This window comes from Haematobia irritans, chromosome 4, assembly GCF_050003625.1.
Source record: "Haematobia irritans isolate KBUSLIRL chromosome 4, ASM5000362v1, whole genome shotgun sequence".
Taxonomy (NCBI): domain Eukaryota; kingdom Metazoa; phylum Arthropoda; class Insecta; order Diptera; family Muscidae; genus Haematobia; species Haematobia irritans.
The window spans coordinates 147,682,103-147,704,624 of NC_134400.1; positions in this window are offsets into that span (position 1 = coordinate 147,682,103).

Genomic DNA, 22,522 nt, shown 5'->3' on the forward strand with positions numbered 1-22,522 from the left:
ACCGATCGTCTTAGAATTAAATTCTGAGTCGATTTAGCGATGTTCGTCTGTCTGTCTGTCCGTCCGTATGTCTGTATATGTAATTTTGTGCACAAAGTACAGCTCGCAGTTTAAGTCCGACCGTCCTCAATTTTGGCATGGGGTCTTTCTACGGGTCAAAGACAATCGCTATTGATTTTGGAGAAAATCGGTTCAGATTTAGATATAGCTGCCATATATATTTATCACCTATTTGATCATAATTCACGTATTTATGAACCGATTTTCTTCAAATTGCGTATATCCGAATATTTTATGAGTCGCGAAAAACTTGCAAAATATTAGCCAAATCGGTTCAGATTTAGATATAGCTCCCATATGTATCTTTCGTCCGATTTAGACTCATATGACCACAGAGGCCAAAGTTTACTACTGACTTGCGTGAAATTTTGCACAGAGCAGTATTGATATTCTAACAATGCTTGGTAAATTTGATTTAAGTCGGTTCAGATTTAAATATAGCTTCCATATATATCTTTCGTCCGATATATATATATATATATATATATATATATATATATATATATATATATATATATATATATATATATATATATATATGCTAAATCGATATATATATATATATATATATATATATATATATATATATATATATATATATATATATATATATATATATATATATATATATATATATATATATATATATATATATATATATATATATATATATATATATATATATATATATATATATATATATATATATATATATATATATATATATATATATATATATATATATATATATATATATATATCGGACGAAAGATATATATGGAAGCTATTTTTAAATCTGAACCGACTTAAATCAAATTTACCAAGCATTGTTAGAATATCAATACTGCTCTGTGCAAAATTTCACGCAAGTCGTTAGTAAACTTTGGCCTCTGTGGTCATATGAGTCTAAATCGGACGAAAGATACATATGGGAGCTATATCTAAATCTGAACCGATTTGGCTAATATTTTTCAAGTTTTTCGCGACTCATAAAATAATCGGATGTACGCAATTTGAAGAAAATCGGTTCATAAATACGTGAATTATGATCAAATCGGTGATAAATATATATGGCAGCTATATCTAAATCTGAACCGATTTTCTCCAAAATCAATAGCGATTGTCTTTGACCCGTAGAAAGACCCCATGCCAAAATTGAGGACGATCGGACTTAAACTGCGAGCTGTACTTTGTGCACAAAATGCTAAATCGACTCAGAATTTAATTCTAAGACGATCGGTATACTAAACGATGAGTCTCAGACTTCTTGGCGTTACATACAAATGCACAAATTTATTATACCCTCCACCACAGTAGTGGTGAAGAATTTCAAGCCAATAGAATAGAATTCAATAGAAATAGAATAGAATTCAATAGAAATTCAAGCCAATAGCAATTTCAGAAATTTTCTAGCAACTCATCATCAAAAATAGCTAGATCTACTTATAAAATAACTAAATTGACATCACTGAGAAGCAACCAAATACTCGACTGAGAGCTAATTCGCGTTTTGTGCTCTTTCGCGTTTGAGTGAGTTTCCGTTTTCCTGTTCTTTAGTTGAAAAATATAAGCTTTAAGTATTACGTTTAATTTGGTTACAATTTAAAACTGAATGGAACATTCTGGAAGGAGATGTATTATCAATTTCCTTTAATTTCACTCCAATCAAATACTACTGACTTTATCATATATGAAATATAGGAGCGAATCTCTCTTGCTCGCTAAATAAAGCTGAGTGAGTTTCCGTTTCCATTATGGTTGAGTGAAAAGTGGTGAGTATTCGGATTTCTCTCTTTACTCAACAGGTTTTATTTTGCAACCCAACAACCACACAAGCAGTTTAATTCTTGCCCTTGCGTAGTTCAGTTGGTTTTAGGTGTTGCGATCATTTGGCAGTAAAGTGGAATTTTTGGTCAAACTTTTGTGTGCTTTATTTATTTATATTAAAAGATGTAGAAAAAAGTGTTTTGTGTGTTCATATTCGAATTATTACATCATCCCTTTTACCAATTCGTCACATGTATAGGCTTATAAGCAATTAATAAAGTCAAGTAAGTTCACTTTTTTTTTGTTTTAATTTTTATTATACATACATTTGTTGGCGTATGTCGAGTGCTTGTTTTATCTAATGAGTATGTACTCCACATATCTTTTATTCCCTCGTCCCCCATCATCTTTTGCACCAAACAAAAAAAAATCCCGCCAAAAATTCTCATTTCTCACTCTCTTCAATTAAAATCTTACTGACATGTAAGAGAGAAGTTAAAACACAACTCAGTGTCTAAGAGATAAGTTTAAACTCCGCTTAGTGTTATCAGTATTTGTCTACCACTTGTTCCCAAAACAATACACTCTCACCTTGAATCCCCAATTTAAACTACACGCAGAGAAGGAATATGATCACCTCAAACATGTTTCAAGAGCAAAATGTTATTTTTGTAACAGATTTGGCTTGCGGAGCCTCTAAGAGAAGCAAATTTCATCCGATTCGGCTGAAATTCATAATTATATATCCATAATTATATATAGCCCCATATAAACCAATCCCTAGATTTGACCTCCGGTGCTTTTTGGAGAAGCAAAATTCATCCGATTTGGTTGAAGTTTGGTACGTGGTGGTAGTGAATGATATTTAACAACCATGCCAAAAGTGGTCCATATCAGTCTATAAACATATATAGCCGCCATATAAACCAATCCCGAGATTTGGTTTTGGAGCCTCTTGGAGGAGGAAATTTTCTATTCTGGCTCTCTCTACGTACCGTGCAAACTTCCATATCGATTCGTAATTATTTGTAGACTTACCTATACTTACCTATTTTGTCTAATATATACCAAATATGGACTAACTCACAATTGCCATCGGCAAGTGTTACCGCAACCCAAGTAATTCGATTGTGGATGACAGTCTTTCATGGAAGTCTTTACGCAATTCATGGTAGAGGGTACATAAGATTCGGCCTGGCCGAACTTACGGCCATATATACTTCTTGTAACTTCTTGTAACTTTATTTTGTGCAAGCTTTTATAATTTCAGGTAATACATAAGAATTTAAGATATACACAGAACAAATATTATTGTGAAATCAATGTGTATATGTCCTTAAAATATGAATGCAAATATTGCTTAGCATATAAGACGCATTTCTATGATATAAAGTTTTTTCCTTGTCCAAAAGTCGATACACTTTTGAATGAAGTCAGTTTGTCTTTATAATAAATCGATTCGACTAAAAAATGCGAATATTTATATCAAAGGCAACTTTGTTCGACTAAGGTCAAACTGGCTCTGATAACTCTGAAAAATTATTCAAAATTACACGCAGAGAAGAAACAGGATTGTCACGATCATATTCGAAAAGCAAAATAATATGATAGGAGATATTTTTGTGGCGACCTAGTAACATTTTCATCTGCTACCATGTTGGGTCAGTGAACATAGTTCTATAGTGATATCAAGAATGAACTCAAATGTTATGGTATTCGTCAAATAAGTTTTTCACCCAATTAAAGAATATGGTCGCAACCTAAACTGTTAATAATTCCAAAAACTAGAAAACGCCAAACGATTATGAAAATTTTGCATGTAAATATAAAAACTAAATGCAAACTCTAGTTGCAAAAACGCTAAAATGGTCACACTGATTACTTACCACTAAAGCTGAGTGAGACTCCGTTTCCATCGACTTGAGTTGAGTTGAGAAAGGTGAATAATTGGCATTTTGCCTTTCTTTCTCTCTCTCTCTCTCTTTGCGGGCAACAAATTACAACAGGGATGGGCAGAGAGGATATGCGTTTGTGTGTGTATTCAATTGATCGCTCTCTTTATGCACTTCGAGAAACTCATGTCGTCTTGTGTAACAAACCTGTTTTGAGACTTAATTGAGCGAGAGAACATTGTGGAGAGCAAGAGAAAACAACCGCGTAGTCTCTTTGCCCATCGATGGATTACAATGTGTTAAAGCTTAAAAGAAGGGAAGTGTAATTGAAAATGTATTTGGGTTTTTGCACTGCATTTTTTTATACCCTCCATCATAGGATGGGGGTATATTAACTTTGTCATTCCGTTTGTAACACATCGAAATATTGCCCTAAGACCCCATAAAGTATATATATTCTGGGTCGTGGTGAAATTCTGAGTCGATCTAAGCATGTCCGTCCGTCCGTCCGTCTGTTGAAATCACGCTAACTTCCGAACGAAACAAGCTATCGACTTGAAACTTGGCACAAGTAGTTGTTATCGATGTAGGTCGGATGGTATTGCAAATGGGCCATATCGGTCTACTTTGACGTATAGCCCCCATATAAAGGGACACTCAGATTTGGCTTGTGGAGCCTCTAACAGAAGCATATTTAATCCGATCCGGCTGAAATTTGGTACATGGTGTTGGTATATGGTCTCTAACAGCCATGCAAAAATTGGTCCACATCGGTCCATAATTATATATAGCCCCCATATAAACAGATCCCCAGATTTAGCTTGTGGAGCCTCTAAGAGAAGCACATTTCATCCGATCCGGCTGAAATTTGGTACATGGTGTTGGTATATGGTCTCTAACAATCATGCAAAAATTGGTCCACATCGGTCCATAATTATATATAGCCCCCATATAAACCGATCTCCAGATTTGCCCTCCGGAGCCTCTTGGAGAAGCAAAATTCATCCGATCCGGTTCAAATTAGGAACGTGGTGTTAGTATATGGTCGCTAACAACCATACCAAAATTGGTCCAATCACACAAAAGTTGGTCCATATCGGTTCATAATCATGGTTGCCACTAGAGCCAAAAATAATCTACCAAAATTTTATTTCTATAGAGAATTTTGTCAAAATTTTATTTCTAGAGAAAATTTTGTTAAAATATAAATTTATAATAAAATTTTCATCATTGTCAAAATTTTGTCAAAATTTTATGTCTACTTTGTCAAACTGAATTATATACGTATTGGATCGATCTTTTTTGATTTAATATATACCACGTATGGACTTACATACAATTTAGAAGATGGTGTTAGGAGGTTTTAAGATACCTTGCCATCGGCAAGCGTTACCGCAACTTAAGTAATTCGATTGTGGGTGGCAGTGTTTAGAAGAAGTTTCTACGCAATCCATGATGGTGGGTACATAAGCTTCGGCCTGGCCGAACTTACGGCCGTATATACTTGTTCTATATTGTATCATTTATTTTTATTTGTAATAAGCAAAGATGGTCCCAGTAGCGGTTTTCTTGATTTTCTACTCTAAGAAAGTTGTAAACGTCGAAAACGTCATATACCTGTATAAAACGTAAAAAAAACTTAGTAAATGTCAAAAATACTTAAAGGCTTCATAGATTTGATTTCAAACTAGTTTTTTAATACCCCTTGGCTTGAAGAAGCTATATTGAAGAATTTTAGAACTTTTCATATAATCATTTGAAATTTTTATTCAAAAGTAATTTGCAATTTTTCCAAAGAAGCAGACATTTGAAAAACGTCTGAATGCCACGCATTTTCGAATTGTTGAAACTGTGGAAAAGGTCGTAGTAAAAGTCGGTTTAGCCACAACGTGTGGGCATTAGTCTTGGGCAAAATCGTTCACCGTAGTGATTCGTACTCATCGTTCCTTTTGTACAAAGGAACTAGTTCCTTCAAATCGTTCCATCGTTCCTTTTCGTTCCGGATTTTTATATTTGTCATCACTGTCATCTACTAAAGACAGACATGACATTGTTTGTTTACTTTGTGTAACGAAGTTCGTGGTCAATTGAAAGATACAAAAATATGGAAAATTGAGTGAAATTACTTGAAATAGTGTATAGTAATATAATAAGAAAAAATAATGAAAGGAATGAAAAATTTAGGGAAGTAACTAAACCCAGGAAGCCAAACTCTTTGGATGGATTTTTGGATTTAATAATACTATACTCTGTGCAAAATTATTCATTGCAAGAAATGACGATTTTTTTTTGTTTGTGAAGAGCCTTAGATGGAATTAATGATTTTATTAAATAACAGCATATCAATCAATATTTTAAATACATACGCGCCAAAATGAATGAATTGGCAAATAGCTCAAATAGAAGTAAAACAAGTATATACGGCCGTAAGTTCGGCCAGGCCGAATCGTATGTACCCGCCACCATGGATTGCGTAGAAACTTCTATGAAAGACTAACATCCACAATCGAATTACTTGGGTTGTGGTATCTTAAAACTTCTTAACATCGTTTTCTAAATTGTGAGTTAGTCCATACGTGGTATATATTAGGCAAAAAAGTTATGTATAATTTCTACAAATAATTAGGAATCGATATGGACTTTTTGCACGGTACGTAGAGAGCCAGAATTGAAATATGGGGGTCGCTTATATGGGGGCTATATACAATTATGAACTTGATACAAAATCTACAAAATCTATAGACTCAAAATTTAAGTCAGCTAATGCACTAGGGAGGAACACAATAATAGTAAAAAACAAGTAAGGAAAGTCTAAAGTCGGGCGGGACCGACTATATTATACCCTGCACCACTTTGTAGATCTAAATTTTCGATACCATATCACATCCGTCAAGTGTGTTGGGTGCTATATATAAAGGTTTGTCCCAAATACATACATTTAAATATCACTCGATTTGGACAGAATTTGATAGACTTTTACAAAATCTATAGACTCAAAATTTAAGTTGGCTAATGCACTAGGGTGGAACACAATTTTAGTAAAAACAAGTATATACAGCACTAAGTTCGGCCGGGCCGAATCTTAAATACCCACCACCATGAACCAAATATTAGGGTTTCCTTTGAAATTTCAGGAGGGCTTGAGGACTTGAGGACACTTCCCGAACATAAATTTAAAGATTTCACCTATGAGGACTATATCAGATTCTGGATTTATAAGAACCATTTTTGTTTGAGTTTTAGAGGAATCATTAACATCTCTTGTAAGTGTGCAAGAAAATTATAAAATAACGTCTTAATTTGAAATCTTAAATCTGTGGAAGTAAAATCTGGAAATTTTACATTGAGTTTCAAGCAAATTTCATGATCAGTGCGCCTTCTACACCGTCAAGAAGTGAAGTCGGTCTATATGGAGGCATTATCAAATGGACCGATAAAAACTTAATCCGATACACGTTTTTGTGAGCCTAAAATATCAGAATATTTACAAATTCAGGCAAATCAGATAAAAACTACGGTTTCTAGAAACCCAAGGAGTTAAATCAGGAAATCGGTCTATATGGGGGCTATACCAAAATACGGACCGATACTCATCATTTTCGGCACACCTCTTTATGGTCCTAAAATACCTCTAGATATCCAATTTCAGACAAATTGGATAGAAACTACGGTTTCTATAAGCCCAAGACCCAAAATCGGGATGTCGTTTTATTTGGGGGCTATACCAAAATATGGACCGATACTCACAATTTTTGGCACACCTCTTTATGGTCATAAAATACCTTTAGATTTCAAATTTCAGGCAAATTGGATAAAAACTACGATTTTTATAAGCCCAAGACCCCAAATCGGGAGGTCGTTTTATATGGGGACCATACCAAAACATGGACCGATACTCACAATTTTTGGCACACGTATTTGTGGTCCTGCAATACCTCTAGATTTCCAAATTCAAGTAAATTGAATAAAAACTGTGGTTTCTATAAGCCCAAGAAGTAAAATCGGGAGATCGGTCTATATGGGGGCTATACCAAAACATGAACCGATACTCACCATTTTTGGCACACCTCTTTATATTTCAGGCAAATTGGATAAAAACTACGATTTCTATAAGCCCAAGACCCCAAATCGGGAGGTCGGTTTATATGGGGACTATATCAAAACCTGGACCGATATAGCCCATCTTCGAACTTGACCTGCCTGCAGACAAAAGACGAGTTTGTGCAAAATTCAGTGCTTCATTATTGAAGACTGTAGCGTGATTACAACAGACAGACAGACAGACAGACGGACAGACGGACATCGTTATATCGTCTTAGAATTTCTCCCTGATCAAGAATATATATACTTTATATAGTCGGATATTTCGATGTGTTACAAACGGAATGACAAACTTATTATACCCCCATCACCATTCTATGGTGGTGGGTATAAAAATATGGGAAACATTTAAATCTGAAGCAATTTTAAGGAAACTTCGCAAAAGTTTATTTATGATTTATCGCTCGATATATATGTATTAGAAGTTTAGGAAAATTAGAGTCATTTTTACAACTTTTCGACTAAGCAGTGGCGTTTTAACAAGGAAAATGTTGGAATTTTGACCATTTTTGTCGAAATCAGAAAAACATATATGGGAGCTATATCTAACTCTGAACCGATTTCAATCAAATTTTGCACACTTGACTATACTACTAATTGTAATCCTAGTGCAAAATTTCAATCAAATTCGGCCAAAAATCTGGCTTCTGGGGCCATATAAGTCCATATCGGGCGAAAGATATATATGGGAGCGATATCTAAATCTGAACCGATTTCAATCAAATTTTGCACACTTGACTATACGACTAAGTGTTATGTTTGTACAAAATTTCAAGCAAATCGGTATAAAACTCTGGCTGCTGGGTCCATAGTAGTGCATATCGGGCGAAAGATATATATGGGAGCTATATCTAAATCTGAACCGATTTCTTCCAAAATCAATAGGGTTCTATCCTGACCCAAATTAGGAACATGTGCCGAATTTGAAGACGATTGGATTTAAATTGCGACCTAGACTTTGATCACAAAAATGTGTTCACAGACGGACAGACGGACGGACGGACGGACGGACATGGTTATCTCGACTCAGGGACCCACTCTGAGCATTATTGTCAAAGACACCATGTGTCTATCTCGTCTCTTTCTGGGTGTTACAAACATATGCACTAACTTATAATACCCTGTTCCACAGTGTGGCGCAGGGTATAAATATGGGAAACATTTAAATCTGAAGCAATTTTAAGGAAACTTCGCAAAAGTTTATTTATGATTTATCGCTCGATATATATGTATTATAGTTTAGGAAAATTAGAGTCATTTTTACAACTTTTCGACTAAGCAGTGGCGATTTAACAAAGAAAATGTTGGTATTTTGACCATTTTTGTCGAAATCAGAAAAACATATATATGGGAGCTATATCTAAATATGAACCTATTTCAACCAAATTTGGCACACATAGCAACAATGCCAATTCTACTCCCTGTGCAAAATTTCAACTAAATCGGAGCAAAAAATTGGCCTCTGTGGTCATATGAGTGTAAATCGGGCGAAAGCTATATATGGGAGCTATATCTAAATATGAACCTATTTCAACCAAATTTGGCACGCATAGCAACAATGCTAATTCTACTCCCTGTGCAAAGTTTCAACTAAATCGGAGCAAAAAATTGGCCTCTGTGGTCATATGAGTTAAATCGGGCGAACGATATATATGGGAGCTGTATATAACTCTGAACCGATTTGGCTGATATTTTGCATATCTTACAAAAGCCCCAAAATATTTGACTGCCCGAGAAAATACTTTGATAAATACGTGAAATATGACTAGATCGGTGATAAGTATATATGACAGTTATATCTAAATCTGAACCGATTTTTTCAATAGCGATTGTCTTTGAGTCAATGTAAAACTCTGTGCCAAATTTCAGGACGATCGGACTTAAACTGCGAGCTGGACTTTGCACACAAAATTACATATACAGACGGATGGACAGACAGACGGACATCGCTAAATCGACTCAGAATTTAATTCTAAGCCGATCGGTATACCAAACCATGGGTCTCAGACTTTTCCTTCTTGGCGTTACATACTAATGCACAAACTTATTATACCCCGTACCACAGTAGTGGTGAAGGGTATAATGAATAAATTTCAAGGCAATAGCAATATCAGAAATTTTCTAGCAACTCAACATCAATAATAGCTAGATCTACATATAAACTAACTAATTTGGCATCACTGAGAAGCAACCAATTACTCGTCTAAGAGCTAATTCGCCTTTTGCGCTCTCTCGTGTTTGAGTGAGTTTCCGTTTTCCTGTTCTTTAGTTGAAAAATATAAGCTTTAAGTATTACTCTTTTTCTGATTTGGTTACAATTTAAAACTGAATGGAACTCTATGGAAGGAGATTTTTTCCATTTCTTTTATTTTACTCCAATCAAATACTACTGACTTCATCATCTATGAAATATAGGGCGAATCTCACTTGCTCGCTAACTCAAGATGATTGAGTTTCCATTGTGATTGAGTGAAAAGTGGTGGGTATTCGGATTTCTCTCTTTGCTCAACAGGTTTTATTGTGCAACCCAACAACTACAGAAGCAGTTTAATTCTTGCCGTCGCGTAGTTCAGTTGGTTTTGTGTGCTGCGTTCATTTAGTAGTAAAGTGACATTTTTGGTCAAACTTTTGTGTGCTTTGTTTATTTATATTAAAAAGTGTAGAACAACGTGTATAGTGTGTTTTTATTCGAATTATTACATCATCCCTTTTACCAATTCGTCATATCTATAGGCTTATAAGCAATCAATAAAGGCAAGTAAGTTCACTTTTTTCTATTTGTTTTTGCTTATTATACATACATTTGTTGGCGTAAGTCGAGTATTCCTTTTATCTAATAAGTATGTACTCCTCCAAATATCCCACCAAAAATTCTTAAATCTTCTCACTCTCTTCAATTAAAATCTTGCTGAGATAGTATTCGCCACAATAAAAAGAAGTGGTCGTCTAAGAGAGAAGTTCAAACACAACACGAAAAAAAGAAAAACCAATCATAGAGAGAGAGAGATTGTAAGAATCGGTGCCACTCAGTGTTATCAGTATTTATCTACCACATGGTCACAAATCAATACGCTCTCGTCTTAAATCCCTCATTTTAAACTATTTATCTTGAATTCTCTTCCATTAAAAACAAATTTCCTTAAAAAAAAATCTTGACTCTCTTAAAATCTTATTGAGCTAGAGAGAAGGTACATTGAACAGGAACAAAACAATGAAAAACTAATCAAACTATGAAATTTAAAAGAGAATCTCTCTTGCTTGTTGTCTTAATCTTGGTGTGTTTTCCAGTGATGCCAATTTGGTGCTTTTACCACCAAATGTAGTGCTTTTAGATTTTCAAAAAGCACCTAATTGCCTTTTTAGTGCCTTTCCAAAAAAGCACCAACTTTGTGCTTTCTGGCGTTTTCATTTAGTGCTTTTGGTATTTTTTTTTTTTATTTGATTAGTATTGAGTTTGATTGACGACATTTTTCATACCAAAATTCTGATTAGACTGTCAAAAGCATAAGAAACTCAACTATATTGCCAAATATAGAATTTGATTGTTATGAAGGTGGTTTTGATCCTTTTTATACCCTCCACCATATCATGGGGGTATATTAACTTTGTCACTCCGTTTGTAACACATCGAAATATTGCTCTAAGACCCCATAAAGTATATATATTCTGGGTCGTGGTGAAATTCTGAGTCGATCTATCATGTCCGTCCGTCCGTCTGTTGAAATCACGCTAACTTCCGAAGGAAACAAGCTATCGACTTGAAACATGGCACAAGTAGTTGTTATTGATGTAGGTCAGATGGTATTGCAAATGGGCCATGTTAGGTTAGGTTAGGTTAGGTTAGGTTAGGTTAGGTTAGGTTAGGTTAGGTTAGGTTAGGTTAGGTTAGGTTAGTTTAGTTTATATGGCAGCCCGATGTATCAGGCTCACTTAGACTATTCAGTCCATTGTGATACCTCAGTGGTGAACTTCTCTCTTATCACTGAGTGCTGCCCGATTCCATGTTAAGCTCAATGACAAGGGACCTCCTGTTTATAGCCGAGCCCGAACGGCGTTCCACATTCCAGTGAAACCACTTAGAGAACCTTTGAAACCCTCAGAAATGTCACCAGCATTACTGAGGCGGGATAATCCACCGCTGAAAAACTTTTTTGGTATTCGGTCGTAGCAGGAATCGAACCCACGACCTTGTGTATGCATATAAAGGGATATATAAAGGGACCCTCAGATTTGGCTTGCGGAGCCTTCAACAGAAGCATATTTCATGCGATCCGGCTGAAATTTGGTACATGGTGTTGGTATATGGTATTTAACAACCATGCAAAAATTGCTCCACATCGGTCCATAATTATATATAGCACCCATATAAACCGATCCCCAGATTGGGCTTGCAGAGCCTCTAAGGGAAGCATATTTCATGCGATCCGGTTGAAATTTGAAACATGGTGTTAGCATATGGTCTCTAACAACCGTGCCAGAATTGGTCCATATTGCTCCATAATTATATATAGCCCCCATATAAACCGCTCTCCAGATTTGACCACCGGAGCCTCATGGAGGAGCAAAATTCATCCGATCAGGTTCAAATTTGGAACGTGGTCTTAGTATATGGTTTCTAACAATCATACCAAAATTGGTCCATATCAGTCTTTAGTTATATATAGCCGATCTCCAATCACACAAAAATTGGTCCATATCGGTTCATAATCATGGTTGCCACTCGAGCAAAAATAATCTACCAAAATTTTAATTTATAGAAAATTTTGTCAAAATTTTATTTCTATAGAAAATTTTGTTAAAATGTTATTTCTATAGAGAATTTTGTTAAAATTTTATTTCTATAGAAAATTTTGTCAACATTTTGTTTCTACAGAAACTTTTGTTAAAATTTTATTTCTATAGAAAATTTTGTTAAAATTTTGTTTCTATAGAAAATTTTGTCAAAATTTTATTTCTATAGAAAATTTTTATCAAAATTTTATTTCTATAGAAAATCTTGTTAAAATTTTGTTTCTATAGAGAAATTTGTTAAAATTTTATTTCGATAGAAAATTTTGTCAAAATTTTATTTCTATAGAAAATTTTGTCAAAATTTTATTTCTATAGAAAATTTTGTGAAATTTTTATTTCTATAGAAAATTTTGTTAAAATTTTATTTCTATAGAAAATTTTGTTAAAATTTTATTTCTATAGAATATTTCGTCAAAATTTTATGTCTATAGAAAATTTTGTCAAACTTATTTATATACGTATTTGATCGATCTTTTTTGATTTAATGTATACCACGTATGGACTTACGTATAATTTAGAAGACGGTGTTAGGAGGTAAGCGTTACCGCAACTTAAGTAATTCGATTGTGGATGACCGTTTGTAGTAGAAGTTTCTACGCAATCCATGGTGGAGGGTACATAAGCTTCGGTCTGGCCGAACTTACGGACGTATATACTTGTTTGTAATCAATTTTGTGATCTACGGCATTCTTTTGAAAAGTCTAGCGACGAGTGTGAACACGTTTATGTTACATTCACAAAAGTACTCGTAATTGAAATAATACTCCCTACAAATATTAAAATACTATAATTAATATTTTCAAATTTAATGTCGAAAATTTATTTTCTCCCCTTCTCCATATATTGAGATTTGCAATTCATTAGTGATCAAAATGATTTGAATGAAAGTAAAATAAGCATTACAAATTATAAATCAGTACACCTGGATAGAGGTTCATAAGTTCATAAAATTAAAAATGCTTCGAATCAAATCAATACCCAAAAGTTATATAATAACATACATCTTCGAAAGTTTTTATACCCTAAACCACATAGTGGTCAGGGTATAATAAGTTTGATCGGCCAAAAAATGTTCCTACCAGAAATATTGATTTTAGACCCGCGGGAGTTGGCATCACTGCATGGAGTGGTTGCTCCCTCTCTCTCTCTCTTATTCATTACAACATGAGTGAGTCAGGGATGGCCAGAGAGAGATTGTGTTTGTGTGCCTATCTAATTGATTGCCCTTTTTATGTACTTCGGGAAATGTTACTTGATAATTATATGAAGTTAGTCTTTTCATTATGTTTTATGACGACTTTTAACACGTATTTATGTGGATTTCCAACGATATGTTATTCCAAAAATTACGGCATAAAATCATAAAAAGTTGAGTTAGTTTTATTCTGTGCATATTTGCTTTTGATGCGAATAGTAAAGCGATGCAAGTTTTTACACTTTAATATTAATGGAACATTTCTAAAAACACACAATGGAAAAAAATACATCTTTGGTAAAAATAAATGTTTTGATTAGTATATGTGGATATTATAGTAAAGATTGAAATTTATGTGGAGTTTCCAACATTCATTGAACTAAAAAATTCTGAAAACAAAAAAACAGTTTATTAATTTTAATATATTATTACCCAAATAACCTGTTTGGTAAGGGGAGGAAGCGGATATTAAACTCATGTTGATGGCAACGGAAACTCTTAGAGTTTGTGTGTGCGGTTTTTTATCGCAAGAGATAGCAAAATTAATCTCTTCTTTTCGAACTCGCAGTTATGTTTTGTTTTTTGTTCCCCTTTATAGCCACCACACAATTGTAGATTTACTTTGCCGCTCTTTCCTTGTCAATGATGTTGATGCTCTGTAAATCCTCTACTTTATACACCACTATGTTCTCTTAAAATTTTTTCTTTCTTTTCACCACACAATTGTAGATTTACTTTGCCGCTCTTTCCTTGTCAATGATGTTGATGCTCTGTAAATCCTCTACTTTATACACCATAGACTATAGACTTTAGATAGATGATCCACTATTCTCTTTAAAAACAATGTGTCAGTTCCAAAAATTAATTTTCTGACATTTCGTTTTGATTTTTTCGTAAAGAGTCAGTCCCAAACATTAATTTTCGTGCATTTGCTTTTGTGTTGTTCGTAAAGAGCAATGCTGCTCAAAATTAAATTTCGTATTTTCGCGGTTTTGGTCACAATTTTTTGTTCAAATATGAACTTTTAATATATTAATTTATTTATAAATCCTCTGTTGCATCATACACGTTCTAATTTTGTGTAAAATTGGCAAACTACAAAAAGGAAAACGAAAGAGATTGTAAGCGTGCTCTTATTTTTCTCGTTTATTCTTAATCTTCGGAACTGCCAAAAATAGTTTGACACTCATGGCTCATCTATCTAAAGTCTATAGTCTATGTTATACACCACTATGTTCTCTTAAAATTTTTTCTTTGTGGTGAACACTGTTAGGCAATTGTGAATTGAGTTGAACGGTAGACCACAAGCAAAGTATGATCATGCATGTGTGTGTATTTTCCTACCAGGGATGGTAAATGCAGTGCTATAGTACTTTTTCAATACTTTTCAGTATTGTAGTACCTCCGCGATTGATTTATTATCATTTGTGTAGACTTTTTTTGAGCCGATATCAAATTTATGGTACAATAGTTTTAATATTTTAAAAAAGTCTTTAACAACCTTATTTGCTAACAGCCTTTTACACATTTAAAAAAACAGATAAGTTCATGCGATAAGAAAATCTTAAAAACACGATTATATTGACAGCGTTAGTCGAAAAAAGCATGTGATTCTATATTACGCTTCTACACGAGCACTTTCTAGATAAGAAAATTTTGATTTGTCAAAATTTTATTTTTATAAAAATTTTTTGTCAAAACTTTATAGAAAATGTTATAAAAATTTGTCAAAATTTTGCTTCTATAGAAATATTTCTCAAAATTTTATTTCTATAGAAAATATTGTAAAAATTTTATTTCTATATAAAAAATTTTGAAAATTTTATTGCTATGGAAAATTTTGTCAAAATTTTATTAAGATTTTATATCTAAATAAAATTTTGTCACAATTTTATTCCTATAGACAATTTTGTCAAAATTTTGTTTCTATAGAAAATTTTGTCAAAATTTTATTTCAATAGAAAATTTTCTCAAAATTTTAATTCTATAGAAAATTTGATCAAAATTTTATTTCTATAGTTAAGCCGATAGCCTTTATAGCTAGTGCTTTAATTGTTATTATAGTTTTTAGAATTGTAATAAATAATAAAAATATTTCTATAGAAAATATTGTCAAAATTTTATTTCTATAGAAAATTTTGTCAAAATTTTTCTTTTATAGAAAATTTTGTCAAAATTTTATTTCTATAGAAAATTTTGTCAACATTTTATTTCTATAGAAAATTTTGCCAAAATTTTATTTCTATAGATATTTTTGTTAAAATTTTATATCTATGGAAAATTTTGTGAAAATTTTATTTCTATTTTGTCACAATTTTATTTTTATAGAAAATTTTGTCATTTATTTCTATACAAAATATTGTAAAAAATTTATTTCTATAGAAAAAATTGTGAAAATTTTATTGTTATAGAAAATTTTGTCAAAATTTTATTTTTATAGAAAATTTTGTAAAAAATTTATCACGATTCTATTTCTAAATAAAATTTTGTCACAATTTTATTCCTATAGACAATTTTGTCTAAATTTTATTTCTATAGAAAATTTGGTCAAAATTTTATTTCAATAGAAAATTTTCTCAAATTTTTTTTTTTTATTTCTATAGTTAAGCCGATAGCCTCTATAGTTGTGCTTTAATTGTTATTATAGTTTTTAGAATTGTAATAAATAATAAATACATAATAAACATATTTCTATAGAAAATATTGTCAAAATTTTATTTCTATAGAAAATATTGTAAAAATTTTATTTCATAGAAAATTTTGTCACAATTTTATTTTTATAGAAAATTTTGTCAACATATTATTTCTATAGAAAATTTTGTCAAAATTTTATTTCTATAGAAATTTTTGTTAAAATTTTATGCCTATGGAAAATTTTGTCAAAATTTTATTTGTATAGAAAATTTTGTCAAAATTTTTCTAAAAACTTTATATCTGTAGAAAATTTTTGCTCATTTTTTATATCTATAGATTTTTGCAAAAAGTTATTTCTACAGAACATTTTAGGCAATTTTTTTTCTATAGTAAGTTCTTGCAAAACTTTATTTCTTTGAAAATTTTTGCAAAATTTTATTTCTAAGACAATTTTTTTTGGCAAATTCCTCAATTCCTTTTATTTCTATAGAAAATTGTACCTCTTAATTGCAGAGTCAATCAATAAGGGTTTTATCGTCAAATTTTGGAAAATCGGGCAAAACATACGTAAATATTGAAGATTTTAATTTTTATATAAAAATCTTACTGAATTAGTAAAAGATTTTTTGACGATTTTTAAAATGGAAATGACGATTATGACGAATAAGGCGACTTCTTCGGAAACAAGCAATGATTCTTCTTGCATTTTTATTGGCAGCCCTGCTGTCAGTGTTTGTGTTTTTTTTTAAGAAGAGTTCATAAGATTCAAAGACAATAAACTCTAGGAAGATAGGAATTGAATTGAGGAGATCAAACCATTTACCGTGTTAGTTTCATACTCGAACCAAACGCGTATACGACAAGTATTGACATAGCATTAAAATGCAAATAAATAGAAATTAAGTACACGGAAGCAATTTCCATAAAGGGGAAAATTAATTTTTTTTGTTGTTGCCTAACATTTAACATTGTTTCATTAAGAAAATTAAGTTTTTCATTTAAAAAATAAAAACGAAAAACAAATAAAAAAATTACAAACATGTATGGAACTAACATGGTAAATGCAACATTTGGTATGACGCAAGCCAATTTCCTATCTTCCTCAAGTTTATTGTCTTTGATAAAATTAAGCTCTTCTTTTTGCACTCGCAGTTTTGTCTTATTTTGTTTTCCTTTATAACCACCACACCATTGTACATTTATTTTTCTGCTCTTCCCTTGTCCACGATGTTGATGCTCTGTAAATCCCCTGCTTTATTCACCACTATGTTCTCTTACTTTTTTTGTGGTGAACACTATTAAGCATTGGTGAATGGTTGAACGGTAGACAACAATTGTTGTTCAACTCAATTCACCTGGTGGTGAATAAAGGAGAGGATTTACAGAGCATCAACAACGTTTAGAAGGGAAGAGCGGCAAAATAAATCTACAGTTTTATGGTGGTTATAAAGGAGAACAAAAAAACAAAACTGCGAGTGAGAAAAGGAGAGTTTAATTTTATGTTCTCTTCCGATAAAGAAACACACACACACAAACAAACACTGAGTGTTTCCGTTGCCGTTAACATGAGTTGCATGGGTTTAATATCCGCTTCTCTCCTTACCCATCAGGTTATTTTATTAAGATCCAAAGTTGAAACTATCAGTTAGTTTTTTATGCTTGTATCGTTTATTTGGTTTTGTCTGTTTCGATAATTTCAAATTTTGATGTACTAGCCGATCGTATTTATACGTACTTGTAGCTCTTACATAAGAATATTGCTCGATTTTTACAAATTTGGATTTATTATCCACACTAATTGAGAGATTTTCTCTTTTTATACACTAAACCACATAGTGGTCAGGGTATAATAAGTTTGATCGGCCAAAAAATGAGCCTACCAGAAATATTGATTTTAGACCCCATAAAATATATACCGATCGACTCAGAATCACCTCCTGAGTCGATCTAGCGCTTGTTGTCCGTCCGTCCGTCTGTTCATGTATTTGTTGTTCACAGGATTCCGGTCGCAATTATTAACCGATTTTGATGAAATTTGGTACAGGGAGTTTTTTGGACACAAGGACGAACGCTATTGAATTTGGAAGAAATCGGATCAAATTTAGATATAGCTCCCATATATATGTAACGCCCGATTTCGACAAATGGGGTCACGTTGCGCTTTTTTTCAAATGGATCGTCACCAAATTTGGCAAAAGGTAATCTTTTCCATCGCCCTTCAAGTCTGCAAAATTTCATCCAAATCGGTGCAGATTTAGATATAGCTCTCATATATATGTATCGCCCGATTTTCCCAAATTTGGCCACAAAACCTTTATTTATCAACCGATCTTACTCAAAGTTGGCTAAATATAATCTTCTATAGCACTAACTATATGTGCAAAAAATCATCGAAATTGGCTCAGATTTAGCTATAGCTCCCATATATATGTACCGCCCGATTTTTCTAAATTTGGCCATAAAACCCTTATTTATCAACCGATCTTACTCAAATTTGGCTAAATTTAGTCTTCTATAGCACTAACTATATGTGCAAAAAATCATCGAAATCGGTTCAGATTTAGATATAGCTCCCATATATATGTACCGGCCGATTTTTATAAATTTGGCCATAAAACCCTTATTTATCAACCGATCTTACTCAAAGTTGGCTAGATCCAGTCCTCTATAGTACTAACCATATGTGCAAAATTTCATCGAAATCGGTTCAGATGTAGATATAGCTCCATATATGTATCACCTGATTTTGAAAAATTCGCCCCTAATAACCTTATGTTTGACCATACAGTCCTCATTTCTTAACTGATCTTACTCAAATCTTGCACAAGGTAACCTTTTGTGGTATTAATCAAACCCGCAAAATATTATGCAAATTGGTTCAGATTTAGATATAGCTGCCATATATATGCATCGCTCGATTTTCCCAAATATGGCCATAGTACTCTTATTTATTAACCAATGGTACTCAAATTTCAAATTTTGATGTACTAGCCGATCGTACTTATACGTAATTGTAGCTCTAACATAAGATTATTGCTCGATTTTTACAAATTTGTATTTATTACCCACACTAATTTAACGATTTTTTCTTTTTTAATAATGGGCTCAATATTAGTGGCATACTAACTCCGTAGGTGCAATATCAACACAGCCAGTGTTGCTAGAAGTAGGGGAAAGTCCCTATATGTAGGGTTTTTCTAATATTTAGAGTCTTGTAGGGACGTAGGACCACAATGTAGGACATTTTCACTCAACACAATTTGTAATAATTTTTACATTTTGGTGGCTCTAGAGGAGGAAATTAGAAGCCGGCAAGGCTTGATCTTTAACAATGTGTGGTAAACTTTATTCCTGTAGAAAATTTTGTCAACATTTTATTTCTATAGAACATTTAGTCAAAATTGTATTTCTATAGAAATTTTTTTCAAAATATTATTTGTATAAAAAATTTTCTCAAAATTTTATTTCTGCGGAATTTTTTCTCAAAATTTTATTTCTATAGAATTTATTGTCAAAATTTTATTTCTATAGAAAAATTTCTCACAAAAATTTGTTTATAGAAACTTTTTCCAAAATTTAATTTTATAAAGATTTAACAAAAAAGATTACTAATTTGGGTAGAATTCTACCAACAGTGGCAGCCGTGGAGGTAATACAAATTTATATTCTAAGTTGAATACGTTGCATATTCATGTTTTAAGATAATAAATAAAGTATTTAGAACCATTTTTGATTTGTAAAATTTTTTAAATTTAACGAAAAATATAGTGGGGAAAATTGTTTGGGAATGTATAGGAAAGTAGGGAACTTTTTTTGTCCTTGTAGGGTAAACCGAACATTTCCCTGGCAACATTGACTATGAGCTATAGTCAGATTGACACAAAGCACCCATAGACATGTACCCCTTAATTTTCTTAAATATGCAACTGCGGTTTATCTCCCAGACCTATATGTTACCCCACAAATGCTTATGATTACTAATTCTGTAATGGTGGTTTAGGGTATGATATAGTCGGCCCCGCCCGACTTTCTACTTTACTTACTTGTTTAATAATGGGCTCAATATTAGTGGTATACTATGTTAACTCCGTAGGTGCAATATCAACTACAGCCAGTGTTGCTAGAAGTAGGGGAAATTCCCTATACACCAAGAAAAAAGTGCTTTCGGAACTAAAGGAAAAAATGTTCATCAATTTAGTTTGTTTAAAATAATAAAATTTACATGCTTCAGTAAAAAAAATCCTAAACTTAAAGCAGTTAACTAGAATAAGGCATGGAATTTTACTAGTAATGTTTTCTTCGCTGGGTATAAGAATTTACTACTGAACAAGAAAATTGTATTCACTGACAACAAAGCATTCGTAAAAATAAACAGAAACCGATATAAAACCAAGTTTCCTCAAATTTAGAAAAATTTCTTATAAAATGATAATTCTGTCTTCCTTTATTATAGAAAGCTTATCATACATACGAATAACACTTCGCATAGAAAAATATTTTAGTTCATTCGTACTAAGAAGTATTCAATCCTTTCAAAACTTAAAGGAACACACTTGTTAGAATATAGGAAATTTTCCTATATCTCTTTTGTCTACCTGTAATCGATATGTTTGCGCGTGGGTTGTTTTTTAGTTGGAATCGCGTTGTTATGGTATACGGAGGGACTGTTAAAAAATAATATAGTAAAATAATATAATAAATAACAAATAAAATATTTGTTATTTTAAATTAGTTAGAAAAAATTATGTTCGTGATGGTGTATAAAGAAAGAAAACGGGATAACAACCTCTTCATTCGTCTTCATTTTGGAATCTTCAATTAATAGGTAACATTCAGCGACGCTAACCTTTTGTGAAAAAATTGGTTTATGATTTTTTTTTTGTTTGTAGATATTGAAATTGTAAAATCAGGACAAACTTGTTACGCATCAACTTATTAAAAGTGAAAGGTCCAAGAAGAAGGAAAATGCGTTTTACAGTTGATGATATTACATGGAAATTGGAAATAAAAGGTGATACGGTCAAAATTTGGTCAAGGGAAAACGGGTGTAAATCGGTGAAATCGTTTATTTAAAAAATTAAATTAAATTTCTTTTTCAAGTTCAATTAGTATAAAATTCAGGAAAAATATTCAGTTAGGCTTTCGCTTTTCCAAATCCGAATTGCCGGGCCTCACGCTTGACACCTGCCATCAGATTTTGTACAGCCACCTTGTCCACCTTCTTCGCCGCAGAAAGCCAGTTTGCCTTGAACTGCTGCTCGTCCTTAGCAGTTTTTTTGGTCTTCTTTAGGTTCCGATTGACAATTTTTTCTCAATTGGGCGGAGCTCTGGCGTGTTCGGACGGTTCTTGTCCTTGGGAACCACCAGCACGTTGTTGGCGGCGTACCACTCCATGGCCTTTTTACCGTAATGGCAAGATTGCAAATCCGGTCAAAACAGTACGGAACAACCGTGTTTCTTCAGGAAAGGCAGCAGACGTTTATTCAAACACTCTTTCACGTAAATTTCTTGGTTGACAGTCCCGGAAGCTATGAAAATGCTACTTTTCAAGCCACAGGTACAGATGGCTTGCCAAACCAGATATTTCTTTGCGAACTTTGACAGTTTTATGTGCTTGAAAATATCTGCTACCTTTCCCCTTCCTTTTGACGTATAAAACTCCTGTCCCGGAAGCTGCTTGTAGTCGGCTTTGACGTAGGTTTCATCGTCCATTACCACGCAGTCAAACTTCGTCAGCTGTACACGGCAGCCTCCGGGATCGCGCTTTGGCCGTCGCATTTTGTTTATCATCGCGATTTGGAGTCACTACCTTCTTGTAAGTCGATAGTCCGCCTCGTTTTTTGGCTCGATGCACGGTTGTAGACGATACACCCAGCTTATTTGCGGCATCTCGGAGAGAGAGGTTAGGGTTTCGCTTGAAACTACCGGCAACTCTCCTTGTCGTCTCAGCGGCTTCCGGTTTTCGATTTCCCCCCGATCCAGACTTCCTGGCTGTCGACAAACGTTCCCCAAACACTTTAATTACATTTGTAACGGTTGATTTTGGCAACTTTTAGCGATTTTGCCAGCTTTGCGTGCGAGT